Raw genomic sequence first — 19,074 nt, forward strand, 5'->3', positions numbered from 1 at the left:
TATCTATGGAGCTGTCAGAGGCATTCTGACCAGGTTCCACTCCTGTTCAGTGTCAATTTTTACTATTTTTTTCCTAACTAGCACCTAAAAATTTAATAAGTTATTAACAAGGATCACGCCAAAGTCATACAGCCAAGTTTAGAGCTAAGAACGGAATTTGGGAATGCTGGTAAGACTGGATCTGTGCCAGGTGTTAAAGGGTAATTTTCAAAAAAATAGGTAAAATCATGAATTTTGTACAGATATAAAATAAAAATATGCTAAAGATTTAGTTAGCTCATTACTCAGTGAGAGAACAAGATGGGAAAATTGGTTCAAAATGAGAAGACAAAGAAGAGATACATCTATAGGTAGGAAATATTAAAATGAATGTGCAAATGGAGGCAAAATTGGCCTCATCCATGTTAGAGGAGGATAGTCAGTTGAACTTCTACTGGATAGGACAGAATTTGCATGTCTATGAACAGGAATTATTTTGCATTGCTGTCAGTTATCTGCAATTTATAGAGTGGCAAAATAGCACAAAGACAGTGGAAGTCTGGAATTAGATAACCCTCACGATGTGCTCTAGAAAGTACATAGTGTTCCATTGAGGCACAAATTTCACCCCTCACAGATGAAATAACCACTGTGGCAGAACTGATTATTTCAGTCAGATCCTTGCATAATGTAAGGTGAAATAAAATTTTTAAATAAGAGGTTTAATTCTCCCTGTTTAAAATAAGGGAAGAGATTCCCCTCCTCTCCTTTTTCTTAGAGAATTGACTTTAGAAAACTTAAAATGGTAAGTACTTTCTTCTCACTTTGAAATCTATATAAATCTTTTGAAAACTAGATAGGCTTTTTGTCAGGTGCATGACTCAGGAATGTCTTTTTCAAGGACCTGGGAGCCATCTTTTTGAAATGCTAACATCAAGGGAGATAGCACTCCTATTTCTGTGGAAGACTAATAGCCTAACTTTGGTGAGTATCTTCCCCCAAATTTGCAAAACTACCTCTTGTCATAACGATATGAGAAATTTGTTTTTCCTTTGTATAGAGCCAATTAGTTAACACAGATGATCACCCTGATTACCAGAAGTTAGAATGAACTGTGTGTGACCAAGCATTCTGTCAAGTCCTCTTGAGGACTAGTTATTGAGAACATGTATGGAATGGGTTGTGTCTGTTGACGATATAAGGGGGTGAGGTTCCTTTCTGTCTTTGCACTCTCTTAGCAGATTGCCTGTGTTGCACATCACATTCTGGCTTAACAATTATTCAATAATAAAACCATTTTATTTCGCTAGTACCTTTGTGGAGAGCTTATCCGGGTTGGGAGAAAATTCTGTTGTTAATTATATTTCCCCATCAATAATCAACCTACCCAGGTGTACACAAATCCCAGAAGCATCCAGCCAGATAAGAGTCCTGTGAACCAAATTGCTTGCTTCTGCTCGTCATTGCCTCCTTGCCTCTAGACACAACTTGGACCCCTTTTGCAATCACCAAAAGAACAATGAACAAGTGGCACCCATGCAAGCATACAGTTGTGTATATGGGATGATGTATGCCAGGGTTCCCCAACCCCCGGGCTGCAGACTGGTACCAGTCCATGGCCTGTTAGGAACAGGGCCGCACAGCAGGAGGTGAGTGGTGGGAGAGCTAGCAAAGCTTCATCTGCCGCTCCCCATCGCTGGCATTACTGCCTGAACCAACACCCCCCGCCCCCCATCCCTGGAAAAATTGTCTTCCACAAAACTGGTCCCTGGTGCCAAAAAGGTTGGGGGCCACTGATGTATGAAATCAGGAGGACTGAGGACACAAGGAGGTCCAGGAAAAGGGAAACATTTGGAGCAAAGATAGCATCCCTTGATTGTTGTTACTGTGATTGCCAAGCATGGAAAGTTGGCTTCCCAAATATGTCCAACACAACCTGTTGAGAGACAAATCTGAGTATATTGCTTACCACAGTTCAGGGAGAAAATCACCTAGCACTGCTTTGGCAACATTTGAGAAGGGGAAAGGTAATGTCAGAATGTACTGAGATTTGGAAGTTTTATTTAAGGCATATCTTTCCAGGGGTGTTGAGGGGGCAATTTTGGGGGCTTGATTAGAATTGTTAAGGATTATAATACAATAGTCCAGGATTGGTGGAAAGAGTAAGGTAAGGATTTTTAGGAGAAGGATTTAAAAATCATAAGGCTTAAACTGTCTGTTGATGTTTTCCACTGAAGAGTTGATGGGTCTTTTGGGAACTTCCTATAATGAATAATCAGGCCATTTGCCTGAGTAGTAAAGTTATACTACTGAAGACAGAGGAAAAGCACAAAGTCATATTAATATAGACAATAAGGCACGGCTTCAATTCTTAATGTCCATGATGAACCATAGGGTAGATAGTTTTGATTATTAGGAGTTCAGACCAAAACTCAGCTATGTAGGAACTATTCTGTTTCTCTAACTCAGTTTGCTTTTTTTCTTTTGGATTCTGTTAAGTTTCTAATATGCATACTTATTAGTATTACCCTGAATACACACACAAGGTTTCTGGAGCAGAACAGATTAACCATGAACAACAAAAAATACAGGAAGATTTATTTTCCCACAGCCTCTTATTATACTGGAAAATTAATCTCAGACCATTCAGGTCCACTTTTCCTAGGGCTGCATCTAAGTTTCAGGTGCTTTCAAAGTATAAGGCACAGAGAGGGAGCCATTTCTGATTTTCTATGACATTTGTTTTCCAAAAGCCCTCCCATCTGGTCCTGTCATTTGTCCATTGTTTACTCCTGAGGTATCCCTTTTCCCTCTCACCTGGCATGTTCATCCTGAAGCAACTTCTTCTCTCTCATTTCCATGCTAAGGGATAACTGCAGCTTTGGATTGAGCATGGACAGTGAGGCTATCCAACTGTCCCTCTTGATCCAGATTCAACTTGTAGCCCTCCTCCTCTAAGTCCTTCTGTCTCCCCACAGGTCTATCGAGGAAACATGGTACAAGGCCCCTCAATATGGGCCATGACCCACATATGTCTCTGCTCTTATCTCTTTCCCTGTGTCTCGACTACAGATCCCCCAACCCAGGAAATCTTAGGAGATGGGGAAAGCCCTTGCTGCTTTCAAACATTCTCTCTGTGCCTCTTCTATATCAAGGTTTTGAAACATTGGCACCATTAACATTCTGAACCAGATAATTCTTTGTAGTGGGGGCTTGTCCTTTGGATTCTAGGATATGAAGGAGAGCAGAATATGTCACCCCAAAGTGTGTCATTCTGGTACATTGGTTATTTTGAATTAAAGTTACTTAAGAAACAGCCAGTGCAAGAAGAACAGTGACTCTTCTTCACCCCCTGAGAAGGAGAAAATAAATTCCCCATGTGAAAGGTATCCTCTATGTACCAGAAGGCAAAGAGATGGCCTTATCACCAGAGATAGGGAATTTAGGGCCAAGAAGGCTGTGTAAACAAACCTTGTTACTTCTTCACTAATTTACTACCCCAAGCCCAATCTTCTTTATCAATTCTTCCCAAATTTATTGTTTCTTTGTCTAAAAAGTAGAAAAGCTGCCTGCTTTGGTCACTTCTTTGAGTCATATTTTTATGAGCTCCTGTACATAAAAAAACTTGTTTGTTTTTCTCCTGTTAATTTATCTCATGGCAATTTAATTAGATCAGTCAAAGAAACCAGAACGGAAGAAAGGAACAGTTTTCCTCCCCCACAGATGTTAGCAGCATCTACACACACCCAGTAAATATCTCTTAGCTGTGACAATCTGAAATGCAAAATGTTTCCTGCTGGGAGAAAAATAACCCCAGGTTAAGAACCACTAAAGTCCTGAATTTTTGTGGGAAAAAAAAAACAAAACACAGAAGTAAATTCCCTGAGTATTTCCTTCCTGCTTGCTTCATTTCTCCCCTGAGATACTGAACTCAGGAAAGTTTCCCTGTGTGAATGCAGCAAGGGAAAGGGAAAAGAAATTTGGTGGGGAGAACATAGATTAATATCTGATAATCACCTGAACACACTATCGCATTCTGTGCTACTCAAGATCACCTGTGGCTCATTAAAAGTGCAGCATCTCAGGCCCCACCCCATAGCTACTGAATTAGAATCTTGACAATTCAACTAACAAGCTCTCTGCATGATTCTTATGCTGTGTAGAAATAAATGAAGACCATCCAAATGAAAACACACAGAGGTTTAATGTTTAGAGCTTGCTATACCAAGGAAATCAGCCACCATCACTTACATTTGACTCTAAGGCAGTCAGGGGAGTGGCAAAGCTTTACAGTGGAAAGAAAGGGAAAGTTTAAGATATATCTTGACTGGAGGTTATTGACGTGGGAATGCTGGATGAGGTTAACTAGAAGTGGGGCATCCTATGTGATTGGTTTGCAAATATATTTCACTTTCTCTGGTTGGTCCTGGGTTGGAGGTTGGGGCAAAAATTAGTGAAGCGGGCAGTTATTGACCAAATTCTAATTGTTCTGGGCTGATTGGCTCCCCAGGCTGGTTGCTATAGAGGTGTGGGTCAGGTTTTATTGTCCTATATAGACTTGCCATTGTCCATTGGTATACTTCATATCTCAGCCACTAAAGCTTGAGAATCATTGCTCTTTCCAAAATATCTGGCTGAGCCTCGTCCTAAAAATTTGAAGAAGGTGCCCCTAAGGAGCCAACAGTTTACCAGAGAAGAATGACACTAAAACTACCTGCCGTGCAAACTAACTGAGGGAGAGGGCCATTAGGGAGGCCAAAACAAGGTGTCCTGAGAACAGAGAGGAGGGAGTAATTTCCTCTGACAGGGATATCAGGGAAATTCATGCTCCCTGATGGTGCAGTATGGGTATTGAGCCTTGAAAGATCAGTGGGATTTCAGTACAAGAAGGGGAACTAAGGTAAACCTGCTATTTCTGAAAAAATAAAAGATTTTTAATCAAAAGAGAGAGTCTGCAGGGCTCAAAATAAAATCTGGTCTCTTTAGCTTGGAAGGAAGGGATTGGTCATACAATTCTCCTAGCAGCCCACATATTGTCCTGCACTGTATCTGTCTCTGTACCAGAAAAGGTATAAAGGTCAGAGTCAGTTACAGACTGCTAATTCAGAACAAATCACCCCTTGCCTTTTGGCAGGGAGCATCTCTGCCTCTGACCAACCCTTAAAGACTACAGATGCTCAAATAGCAGCACAGGTGTAACAGAAAGAAACCTGGGAAAGAGCCAAATCCTAGAAGGGGAAAGAAGGTGAAACTGTCTTATAAATAACTTGTGCAGAGAATGAAGAAGGGACAAAGAGGAGGGGTCGGAATGAAGAATGGAGCCAACAAGGGACACACACACAAAAAAAAAGTTGAAGCAAAATATAGAAGGTTGAATGAGAAAGGAAGAACCAGAGGAGGAAAAGCCTTCCCAAAGAGTCCATCACGAGCCCAGGAGGGAGACAGAAGTAAAATCTCCATGGGGAAAGTAAAGGGGAAATGGACAATTTTATATCACTGGGATTACAGAAAAACAAGCAGAGTAGCAAATGATCATGTCTCCAGTGCTATATCCCCTCAGTGTAGAAAGTCCTAATGCTCAGGTCCTGTTAACTGACCATCCCCACCCATAGACCAGAATTGTAAAGCCCATTGGTCGGAGCTGTCTCACAGTCTCTATTCTAAAGGTAATTTGTATGTAGCATTCATGACATACCTATGAAAGTGGTAAGTTTTACTAATATCTGCATTTTATAAGGCATAGGCAGGTTAAGTAACTTGCCCCAAACCAAAGTAATGGATCTGGGATTGGTCGGAGCTGCGCAATGAGTCTCAGAGCAGGGAGAAGGGAGAGGAGCATCGGGGCAATTAGCACAGTGATCAGCTGAGGACCTCCTTCCCAGGGAATAAAGGGAATACAGCAGTCTGTCTCTGCCCATCTCCTCTCCTGAGCCCATAGTTCTTCTACCTTTACTCCTTTCATTCCTGGGTATTCAACTTTTATTTTTATAATCTGAGGAGAGCAAGGGGGGATACAACTAATCTTCTAAGCTTTCTTGTCCTCCAAGAGATATGTTAAAGACAGATGCTCTTAGATTTTAATCAAAGTCCATATATGGATATTCCCTCATATCCACAACACTATTTTTACCTAATTCCTTTCTCAACAGAAAAATTCTGTGTCCAATTATTTTTTTAGTGAATATCCTGAAGCAAAGAGTCATTGCACATTAGTCAGGCAGACATAATTTTCACTGAGAGAACTAACCCTCAGCTAAGGGGTAAATTAAATGCATTTAGTCTTTCTTTGAGGGAAAATCAAGGGAGAAAATTGATATTTGACCACAGCTGTTTTATGCGAGGCATAAAGCACCTTTATATAAATTCATACTTGATTTGAATATCACTGGCAAATGGGCACTATTATCCATGATTGACAGCTAAAACACTGAGGATTAGTGGTTATCAAACCAAGTCACCTCACCAGAAATGGTGGAACTGAAGCCTAAGCTCTGTTTTGATGAATCTCAATCTTCTGCTCCCTTTGCATTTATAACAACTTATCTCTGCCCACCTAGGAGCTCAGCCTTCACAGTGTCTCCTTCGATTCCCATAGAACCTTGCTCCTTGGAAAGAACTTGTTGCTAATCATTTAAAATAGTGTATTTTCCCAAATGTGTTCTAGAGAACACTAGTACTATCAACTATGGGTTCCATAGGTAAATAAATTTGGAAAGCACTGGGCTAAACAAACAAACATTTCTTTTTACTGGAGAATTCTCAAAGCCTTGATCATAGTTATGCACATTGTGAAATAAGAAGTGGATAAAGAAATAGGATGGAATGGAGTATTGGGAAGTTATGTTATGATTCTCCAAAAGGGGATATTGTGAGACACTATAATGCAGTGGTTAAGATCACAGTCTCTGGGGCCAGATTCATTAGTTTCCAATCCCAGATCCATTACTTCAGTTTGGGGCAAGTTACTTAACCTGCCTATGCCTTGTAAAATGCAGATATTAGTAGAACTTACCCCTTTCATAGGTATGTCATGAATGCTACATACAAATTACCTTTAGAATAGAGCCTGTGAGACAGCCATGAAAATGTGCCTCTCAGATCTCCTGCTGCAGGGAGCAAAAGTTGACTGACAGCCCCAGCTGCCAGCCCTCTGGGTCCACCATTGCACTTGTGCTGAGACCACAATTTCTCCCTGGCAGTGCACAGTGTGTGTAACCGTGCAAGCCCATTCCTGTGAGACATGAGACTTTTCTAACAAGTGACTAAGTTCTGGTGTGCCCATCCTCAGTGAAACTTCCTTAGCACTGCACTGTAATCTAAGATTCTTCCTATTCAATCCTCCTTTTTTCTACCTTTGCTTCTCCGCCTGTGCCTGTTTCTTCCCCTTCATTCTTTAGGTATTTCCCTAATAAATCTCATTTAATCCCATTTTGGCATTTGCTTCCTGGAAGACCTGACCTAACAAAGGCTGGTACAATCAGGCATAACCCACAAAGTTAGTTTGCCCATAGAGTCTGTTACTCAGGAAGCACCTTATGGGACACATTCCATGGAACACATCTTGGTAAAATAGTGAATATATCTGTATGTTAATTTTGCCTGTAGGTAGAGATACTTTAGGTATTTGTTGTTGGAGAGGAAAGTAGGGAGAGAAGAGCAGAAGAATCTTCAAGGTAATCCAAAATCAAATTCCATACCAACTAGCTACCCAACTTAGCACATATGACTGTCTCTGAGATAGTAAATAGACTCTGCTGGCATTTGGAGACATGAAATAATTTGTGAAACTTTAAGTTCTCTTCCTGCCTTAGGACTCTGTGAAATTAGCTTCATTAGAACCCAATTTTCCCTGGTAAGACTAGAAATAAAATGGGGGGAAAGGCAAGGATTGTATAATGCCAGTTCTCAGTCATACATTCATCAGCTCATTCACTCATTTAACAAACAAACATTGAGATCTCAATATGCATTGGATTCATTCCTAGGTGCTGAAGATAAAGTTTCAAGAGTCAGATGAAGAAACAACTTTTAACAAATATGATAAATGCTGTAAGAGAGAATTAAGTTCTACAAGAGCACAGAGGAGAAAGAACTTGACCTAACACTGAGAAGGACTCTTTTAGGATGACAAGGAGGGAAAGGGAAATCCACACAAAGAGAACGCTGTGTGAATATTGGAAGTGTGAAAGAGGAAACACAAATTGCTCAAAAGCCGATGCTGATCATAATATCTAGGGTTCATTATGAGGACAGACTGTAAAGACAGGTAGAGGTCAGATCACAATGGGCTTCCTAAAGCACCCTAAGGATTGTGCACTCACTTGGGATTCCAATTAGCCAGCTGGACATGGTGAAATAATTGATGAGAGTTTTGAAGATAATGTTGATAAGGATGTACATATACTGACATTTGGGGAATTTATTGGAAAAACAATTTTAAAAACAGTTGGCAGTATCTACTAAAATTGTACATATGCAGGCTCTAAAACACAACTGTAACACATGCACCTGTGTATCAAAATAAAAAGTAAAGACTTTTCATACCCCCTCACCAAAATAAGGATTTTCCACTTCCCCTGTAGAAGAGACAATGAACCATACAGTCCTGCTTGAAGTTGAGACACAAACACTCAATATGGGAGCACTGAGAACCTCCCTTGAGTGGATTGGACCCAAACTGGTAGTTGCAAGACCCTATCAGTTCATGACATGGGTGTAATAAAGAAGGAATGGAGCACATGTGAATGTACATGGGAATGTATGTGTATTATTGCTTTGTCCCCAGAAGAAAGTAAGCCCATTCCACTGAAAATCATCAGTATGGAATTGATTTGAAGCACTTACAAGTAATAGACATACCCATGTTTTCTATCATAACCATAAAACATACTAACAAACTATGACTTCAGGGAGAGTTGAAATTTCAGAGAGGCCACTGAATTTTTCTCTCTAACAAGTACCAGAGTAAATTGAAGTTAATCAAAAGAATAGAAAAGTTCTAAATTTGAAAAAAAATTAGTTTTAGAGTCCTTGAACCATCTGACTGTTCTCTGTGCCCTCATTTCATTCTGTGTTCAAAATTTTTAATCCCCATTTTAAAAACCCATGCATATTTTTTGAACTGAGCTGAAATGTTGCATCATCACAAATTTCTGAGATGTTTCCTGCTCAAGAACTGATCATTAGTGAATTCATTTTGTATTCTAGTGGTTGTCAAAGTTAGTTCTGAAGGTGTTACATTGAGTTTTGACATTAATTGATGAACACTTAAACTCATCATAAGTCTGTTCAGATTCAGAACAGCAGAAATTAGAAAGATGAATTTCAGGAGATGAATCAGGAGATGAAACTTCAGAATCACTACTATTGAATGATCAGAGTTCAATGATGTTCACACTGAATGCAATAAGGAATCCTGGCTGCCGTCAAGCATAGGGTTCTGGTGAGGGGGACAAAAAAGTTATTCTGCAGGTGTTGAACAAAGCTGGACCAAGTCAGCAGATCCAACTTCACAATCCTATGTCCTGGGAATGGATGAGAACTAGGTTTGCCTTATTTTTACTAAAGAGGAGCATCTCCACAGCATGGAAAGGAAACTACTTAGGTTGAAATCATAAAGAGTTCTTATTTCTATCACTACCAAAATATTTGTGAAAATGGAAATTGTCAGCCTTAGGCTAGCAGACAGGAATTAGGGCTGTGAAAGCCCATCAACTTTGACAAGCAAGTATTAAATAAATTCATGGAGCTAAGAGAGAAATAGAGCAGTTTTCCTTGATAACAATAGGTACTTGCCTATCTAAGCTATTTGAATAGCTCATGGGTAGTTCAGTAAATTTTTTGAAATACAAAGCTTTCTGAAAACAGGAAAATGTGATGAAAAGATGATTAGACAGGTTAAAATCAATAAATATTCAAAATCCATAACTGCAATATCAGGGTGGGTCCAAACTTCTAGGGTATCACATTCTTGGAATCAAAATCCAATCAACACAAATGACTTTCCTTCCACTTGTTTTACTCTTCAAAGCTCCACAAGGGAAGTTTGTTTTGTTTTGCTTTGTTTTTTAACCTAACTTACAGGCTTTCAATTATTCATGAGAAAGACCATGTGCTAAAAGGTATGGAGGAACACAGAGGAACTTAGAAGGTTTTTTGAAAACAAAAAAGTAATTAGCGGGCTTCCCTGGTGGCGCAGTGGTTGAGAGTCTGCCTGCCGATGCAGGGGACATGGGTTAGCACCCCAGTCCGGGAAGATCCCACTTGATGCCACATGCCATGGAGCGGGTGGGCCCGTGAGACATGGCCGCTGAGCCTGCGCGTCCGGAGCCTGTGCTCCGCAATGGGAGAGGTCACAACAGTGAGAAGCCCGCATACCGCAAAACAAAACAAAACAAAAAGTAATTTGCTAAGATTTTAGGAAATATTGAATTTGTTAAAATAATAGCCACACCTCCTTTAGTCCTGGCATAGTGTTAGCATTTATATACTCTTATTTCTAGGAAGGATCAAGGTGGTAAAGAAAAAGGATGTGGAGCTCACCTCCTCCCACAAACACATCAAAAATACATCTACACGTGGAACAATTCTCATTGAAAACTAACTGGAAACTGTCAGAAGAACTCCTACAAACAAAGCTATAAGAAAGATACACATGCAATCAAGTAGGAAGGGAATAAAAGTGATCAGGTCAGGACCTGTGCCCCTGGGAAGGGACTCAGAGGAAAAGGGAGATTACACAGACAGGCACCCACCCTGGGGAGTGAGTGGCTCAAGCCAGACTGGGCTCCCCAGTCCTGGGTCCTACACAGGGGAGACAAGCACATTTGGCTGGTTGGAGGACCACTGGGAAAAACAGAAGGGCTGTGGGAAGCCTGGACTCAGCTCATGAGGAGTGCTCACTCACTGGCTAGCTCCTGAGGCAGGGCAGAGAGAGGTCTGCTCTAGTGGCTGCCAGGTTTCCCATGACGATCTTGCCATGCACCCCAGCCCAAGCTGAACAAATGTGCCAGCCCCACTGACTACACATCACAATGTGGCACTGGATCTGGGGCAGCCACAACCAGGAAAAGACCATGGGATGCACAGAAGTCCTGGTCCCAGGGCAGAGCCTGGGCAGGGTGCAGTGGCCATTGTTGGTGCTTACTCAAGCAGCCCAATCTCTGATGGTAGCCACTCACCCTCCATTACCTGCTGAGAGTCCACATGGACCCTTCCATCCCTGCAGAATTGTTCCACAACAGGGTAGGGGTGGCAGAGGCTAGGGGTAGTGATCACTGTGAGGGACAAATAGGAATTCCTCCAAAGGCTGCATCTGAGCAGAGCCATGGGCACCTACACAGGCAGCACATCAAACCTCTATCAGCACATAGACCTCACTTGCTTCAGCACTCCCTTCTTTTGGGCAAGAGTCCTGGTGCAGGGAAAGATAAAAAACACATACTTAAAGGGAATGGAGCCAGGTCAACCTGACCCTCAGGGCTTCTGTTCCAGCAAATTGGAATCAGACCCCACCCCCCTGATAGAGTGGTAATGGTCGTGAGCTGAAGGGAAGTCCCACTCACACTTGATGCCAGCTCTAGCCCTTCCATCTCCAGTCCCACCCCCTACCAACTGCTGCCATCACACCCTGAAGAAAGACGTGTCTTGTGTCCACATCAAACCTAGCTCTCCCCTAAAGACATTGGGCACATGTAGCAGACTACAGGGATGTTCCCACATATGAACACCTTTTTGAGACCACAATAGGTAACTGTTTCACATAAATTCATAGAGGCAGAGAGAGTTAAGCAAAATAAAAAGGCAGAGGAATTACTCTCAATTGAAAGAACAAGAGAAAACCCCTGAAAAAATAAAAAATAAAACAGAAATAAACAATTTACTAGACAAAGAATTCAAAGCATTGGTAATAAAAATATTAACTAAATTAGAGAAAAAAATTGATGTACACAGTGAACATTTTAACAAGGAACAAGAAAATATTTTTAAAAGACCCAGTCAGAAATGGGGAATTCAATAGCTGAAATTTAAACACACAAACACACTATAAGGAATGCATAGCAGACTAAGTAATACAGAGGAATGCATAAGTGATCTGGTAGATAGCAATAATAGAACTCATCCAATCAGAGCAGCAAAAAGAAAAACAAATTTTTAAAAGTAAAAGCAATTTTAGAGATTTCTGGGATAACATTAAGCATTCCAACATTCATATTATATGGGTCCCAGAAGAAAAAGCGAGAGAGAAGGGGGTCAAAACGTATTTGAGATGATTATGGATGAAAAATTCCCAAACCTTAAGAAGTAAACAGATATTCAGGCATAGGAATCACAGTGGGTCACAACCAAGATGAGCACAAAAGGACCCAAACCAAGGCATATCATAATTAAAATGGAAAAAGTTAAAGAGAGAATTCCAAAGGCAGCAACAGAAAGACAGAGTCATACACAAGGGACCTCCCATAAGGCTGACTTGCTTGCAGAAACTTTGCAGGCCAGAAGGAAGTCACATAATATATTCAAAGGGTGGAAAGGGAAAAACCTGCAACCTAGGATACTCTACCCAGAAATATTACCATTTAGAATAGAAGGAGAGATAAAGAACTTCTCAGCCAAGCAAAAACTAAAAGAGTTCATCAATACTAAACCTACCCTAAAAGAAATATTAAAGGTTCTTCCCTAAGTGGAAAAGAAGTAAGAATCTATAAGAAAGGGAAAATCCCAATAAGAAAGACAAATATAGGGTAAGGGCAGAGGAGCAACCACTTAAATAAACCAGTACAAAGATTAGAAGACAAAAAAATTGTAAAAGCAACTATAACTACAATAAACTGTTAAGGGATAACCATGAAAATGTAAAATATGACATGAAAACACAAAATGTGGGGGAGGGGAAGAAAAAATGGAGATTTAAAAAAATGTGTTTAAACTTAAATGAATACCACATTAAAGCAAGTAGATATAGTTATAGGCCAACATATATGAACCCCATGATAACCACACATCAAAACCTACAATAGATACACAAAAAAATTAAAAATAAAGGAACACAAGCATACCATTAGAGAAAATTATCAAACCATAAGAGAAGAAAAAAAAAAGAAGAAATGAAAGAGAAGGAATATAAAAACAACTGTCAGACAAGTAATAAAATGGGAATAAGTACAAACCCATCAATAATTACTTTAAATGTCATGGACTAAATGCTCCAATCAAAAGACATAGGGTTGTTGATTGAAAAAAAGACCCTTCTATATGCTGCCTATGAGATTCACTTCAGAGCTAAACACAAACAGAATGAAAGTGAGTGGATGGAAAAACATATTTCATGCAAATGGAAATGACAAGAAAGCAGGGGTAGTGATATATCAGACAAAATAGATTTTAAAACAAGGCTATAACAAGAGACAAAGAAGAGCATTATATAATGATAAAGGGATCAATACTAGAAGAGGATATTACATAGGAACATACATATTGATAGCTACCTTAAATGTAAATGAAATAAATGCTCCAACCAAAAGACATAAACTGGCTGGATGGATACAAAAACAAGACCCGTATATATGCAGTCCACAAGAGACCCACTTCAGACCTAGGGACACATACAGACTGAAAGTGAGGGCATGGAAAAAGATATTCTGCGTAAATGGAAATCAAAGGAAAGCTGGAGTAGCAATTCTCATATCAGACAAAATAGGCTTTAAAATTAAGACTATTACAAGAGACAAAGAAGGACACTACATAATGATCAAGGAATCAATCCAAGAAGAAGATGTAACAAGTGTAAATATTTATGCACCCAACATAGTAGCACCACAATACATAAAACAAATGCTAACAGCCATAAAAGGGGAAATTGACAGTAACACAATAATAGCAGGGGACTTTAACACCCCACTTTCACCAATGGACAGATCAACCAAAATGAAAATAAATAAGGAAACACAAGCTTTAAATGACACATTAAACAAGATGGACTTAATTGATATTTATAGGACATTCCATCCAAAAACAACAGAGTACACTTTCTTCTCAAGTACTCAGGGAACATTCTCCAGGATAGATCATATCATGGGTCACATATAAAGCCTTGGTAAATTTAAGAAAATTGAAATCATATCAAGTATCTTTCCCAACCACAATGCTATGAGACTAGATATCAATTACAGGAAAAAAATCTGTACAAAATACAAACACATGGAGCCTAAACAATACACAATTAATAACCAAGAGATCACTGAAGAGCTCAAAGTGGAAATCAAAAAATACCTAGAAACAGGGCTTCCCTGGTGGTGCAGTGGTTGAGAGCCCCCTGCCGATGCAGGAGACACGGGTTCGTGCCCCAGTCTGGGAGGATCTGGCATGCCACGGAGCGGCTGGGCACATGAGCCATGGCCACTGAGCCTGTGCGTCCGGAGCCTGTGCTCTGCAGTGGGAGAGGCCACAACAGTGAGAGGCCTGGGTACCGAAAAAAAAAAATATATATATATATACCTAGAAACAAAGCACAGTGAAAACACAACAACCCACAACCTATGGGATGCAGCAAAAGCCATTCTAAGAGGGAAGTTTATAGCAATACAATCCTACCTCAAGAAACAAGAAACACCTCAAATAAACAACCTAACCTTACACCTAAAGCAATTAGAGAAAGAAGAACAAAAAACTCCCACAGTTAGCAGAAGGAAACAAATCATAAATATCAGATCAGAAATAAATGAAAAAGAAATGAAGGAAATTATAGCAAAGATCAATAAAACTAAAAACTGGTTCTTTCAGAAGATAAGCAAAATTGAAAAACCATTAGCCAGACTCATCTAGAAAAAAAGGGAGAAGACTCAAGTCAATAGAATTAGAAATGAAAAAGGAGAAGTATCAAATGACACTGCAGAAATACAAAAGATCATGAGAGATTACTACAAGCAACTATATGCCAATAAAATGGACAACCTGGAAGAAATGGACAAATTCTTAGAAAAGCTCAACCTTCCGAGAGTGAACCAGGAAGAAATAGAAAATATAAAAAGACCAAACACAAGCACTGAAATTGAAACTGTGATTAAAAATCTTCCAACAAACAAAAGCCCAGGACCAGATGACTTCACAGGCAAATTCTATCAAACATTAAGAGAAGAGTTGACACCTATCCTTCTCAAACTCTTCCAAAACGCAGCAGAGGGAGGAACACTCCCAAACTCATTCTATGAGGCCACCATCCCTCTGATACCAAAGCCAGACAAATATGTCACAGATAAAGAAAACTACAGGCCAATATCTCTGATGAACATAGACGAAAATATCCTCAACAAAATACTAGCAAACAGAATCCACAGCACATTAAAAGGATCATACACCATGATCAAGTGGGGCTAATCCCAGGAATGCAAAGATTCTTATGTGCAAATCAATCAATGTGATACACCATATTAACAAATTGAAGGAGAAAAACCATATGATCATCTCAATAGTTGAAGAAAAAGCTTTTGAAAAATTCAACACCAATTTATGATAATAACCCTCCATTTTATTCTAAATAATACATTTATATTGCATTCCTATACACTAATGATGAAAAATCTGAAAGAGAAATTAAGGAAACACTCCCATTTACCACTGTAACAAAAAGAATAAAATAACTAGGAATAAACCTAGCTAAGGAGACAAAAGACCTGTATGCAGAAAACAATAAGACACTGATGAAAGAAATTATAGATGACACAAACAGGTGGAGAGATATACCATGTTCTCGGATTGTAAGAATCAACATTGTGAAAATGCCTATACTACCCAAAGCAATCTACAGATTCAATGCAATCCCTATCAAACTACCACTGGCATTTTTCACAGAACTAGAACAAAAATTTCACGATTTATATGGCAACACACAAGACCCTGAATAGCAAAAGCAATCTTGAGAAAGAAAAATGGAGCTGGAGGAATCAGGCTCCCGGACTTCAGACCATACTACAAAGCTACAGTAATCAAGATAGTATGGTACTGGCACAACAACAGAAATACAGATCCATGCAACAGGATAGAAAGCCCGGAGATAAACCCACGCACATATGGTCACCTTATTTTTGACAAAGGAGGCAAGAATATACAATGGAGAAAAGACAGCCTCTCCAATAATTGGTGCTGGGGAAAGTGGACAGCTACATGTAAAAGAATGAAATTAGATAACTCCCTAACACCATACAAAAAAATAAGCTCAAAATAGATTAAAGACCTAAATGTAAGGCCAGAAACTATCAAACTCTTAGAGGAAAACATAGGCATAACACTCTATGACATAAATCACAGCAAGATCCTTTTTGACCTACCTCCTAGAGAAATGGAAATAAAAACAAAAATAAACAAATGAGACCTAATGAAACTTAAAGCTTTTTCACAGCAAAGGAAAACTTAAACAAGATGAAAAGACAACCCTCAGAATGGGACAAAATATTTGCAAATGAAGCAACTGACAAAGGATTAATCTCCAAAATTTACAAGCAGCTCATGCAGCTCAATATCAAAAAGATAAACAACTCAATCCAAAAATGGACTGAAGATGAAATAGACATTTCTCCAAAGATATACAGATTGCCAACAAACACATGAAAGGTTGCTCAACATCACTAATCATTAGAGAAATGTAAATCAAAACTAAAATGAGGTATCACCTCACACCAGTCAGAATAGCCATCGTCAAAAACTCTACAAACAATACATGCTGGAGAGCTTGTGGTGGAAAGAGTACCCTCTTGCACTGTTGGTGGGAATGTAAATTGATACAGACACTATGGAGAACAGTATGGAAGTTCCTTAAAAAACTAAAAATAGAACTACCATATGACCCAGCAATCCCACTATTGGGCATATACCCTGAGAAAACCATAATTCAAAAAGAGACATGTACCACAATGTTCATTGCGACTCTGTTTACAATAGTCAGGACATGGAAGCAACCTCGGTGCCCATCGACACATGAATGGATAAAGAAGATGTGGCACATATATACAATGGAATATTATTCAACCTTAAAAACTAATGAAATTGAGTTATTTCTAATGAGGTGGATGGACCTAGAGACTGCCATACAGAGTGAAGTAAGTCAAAGAGTAAAACAAATACCGTATGCTAACACATATATATGGACTCTTAAATTTAAAAAAAAAAAGGTTTTGAAGAACCTAGAGGCAGGAATAAAGATTCAGGCGTAGAGAATGGACCTGAGCACACAGGAAGGGGGAAGGGTAAGCTGGGAGTAAGTGATAGAGTGGCATGGACAAATATACACTACCAAATGTAAAATAGATAGCTAGTGGGAACAGGTGCATAGCACTGGAAGATCAGCTCAGTGCTTTTTTTTTTTTTTTTTTTTTTGCAGTACACGGGCCTCCCACTGGCCTCTCCTGCTGCAGAGCACAGGCTCTGGACGCACAGGCTCAGTGGCCATGGCTCACGGGCCCAGCTGCTCTGCGGCATGTGGGATCTTCCCTGACCGGGGCACAAACCTGTGTCCCCTGCATCAGCAGGCCGACTCTCAACCACTGCACCACTAGGGAAGCCCAGCTCAGTGCTTTTTGACCACCATAGGGGTGGGATAGGGAGGATAGGAGGGAGACACAAGAGGGAGGAGATATGGGGATATATGTATATGTATAGCTGATTCACTTTGTTAGAAAGCAGATACTAACACACCATTGTAAGCAATTATACTCCAATAAAGATGTTAAAAAAATTAAAAATTTCAAAAGAGGATATTATACTCATTAACATATATGTACTTAATACAGAAGCATCTAAATATTTAAAGCAAATACTAAAAGACATAAAAGGATAGACTGACAACAAAACAATAATAGTAGGGAATTTTAACATCCCACTGACAGCAATGGATAGATAATCCAGACAGAAAATGAATGCAGCAACAGTGGTCTTAAACGACACATTACATCAGTTGGACTTAATAGGTATCTACAGGACATTCCATTCAAAACAGCAGAATACACATTCTTTTCAAGTGCACTTGGAATGTTTTCCAGGATAAATCACACACTAGGCCACAAAACAAAGCTCAACAAATTTAAGAGGATACAAACTATATATAATTTTACTTCTCACAACCTCTGTATAAGGAAAAGGATATAATTATTTCTAAATTGAAAATAGGTAAGCTCAGGCTTTATAGAGCCCACTGATTTTTCAAAGCCATGTAGCTTGTTAATTCTGTAACCAGGTTTCAATCCAGGCAGCTTAACACAGAGCCCTATACATCATTTTATCTTCCAACTCCTGGCTCAATTGACTTACTCATCAGAGATTTACAGTGAGCCCTTTCAGCTGAAGGCAGAAAAGAACTGTTTTCACTAACACCAGCCAACCAACTGACTGAGGCCATAGATTTTGAAATGTAATAGAGAGTTTTGGAATGGACTGTTATTCTTATAGATTACAATAGTGTTACTAGTGATATAGTAATTTGATCATAGAATCATCAATGAGCCTTCCTGTGGGTATTGTGTTCAATTTTATCCCTTAAAACCATTTATAAGTTTGAAAGCCAAGTAAGTAAACCATCATAGTGATTATGTTTTCTTGAATCCAGCATGCATCTCATGTTCCTGTGAGTTTGTTTCCTGTTTTGTGTTCTTTCAAACATTTTTTCTAGCAGTGTATATAATATGAACTAACACAAAGAATTACATTGTCAACTCAGATTCATAAGATCTACTACAGAGATCTTATACATTTTTAGTCTTAATAATAACTTCAATAATTTAAGTAGTCATAATGCACATACAGAACTTGGAAAAGTCCAAAACTGCCAACACCATGCCCCAGATTCTTTCTTGCTACATTAGGGCATGCTTTGGCCCAAATTAAACATACAAGGTCTTTATGCAACGGGTTACAGGTAGCATTTATATAAAAGAGAGCTAATTTAGTCAGGAGACATCTCTGTTTATACTTCGATAAGTACATAGCTTCTGTGACTTTTAGTGACTCATGCTCCAGAAACCCATAGATTCCCAGTTTATTATAAGTAATTCGAGGTAGGTCAGTACCTCTTGCTAAAAGTGTGCCATAGGTAATTAATTTCCCACT

Source organism: Monodon monoceros, unplaced genomic scaffold (genome assembly GCF_005190385.1).
Source record: "Monodon monoceros isolate NGI ecotype Baffin Bay Population unplaced genomic scaffold, NGI_Narwhal_1 Super_Scaffold_19, whole genome shotgun sequence".
NCBI classification, from domain to species: Eukaryota; Metazoa; Chordata; class Mammalia; order Artiodactyla; family Monodontidae; genus Monodon; species Monodon monoceros.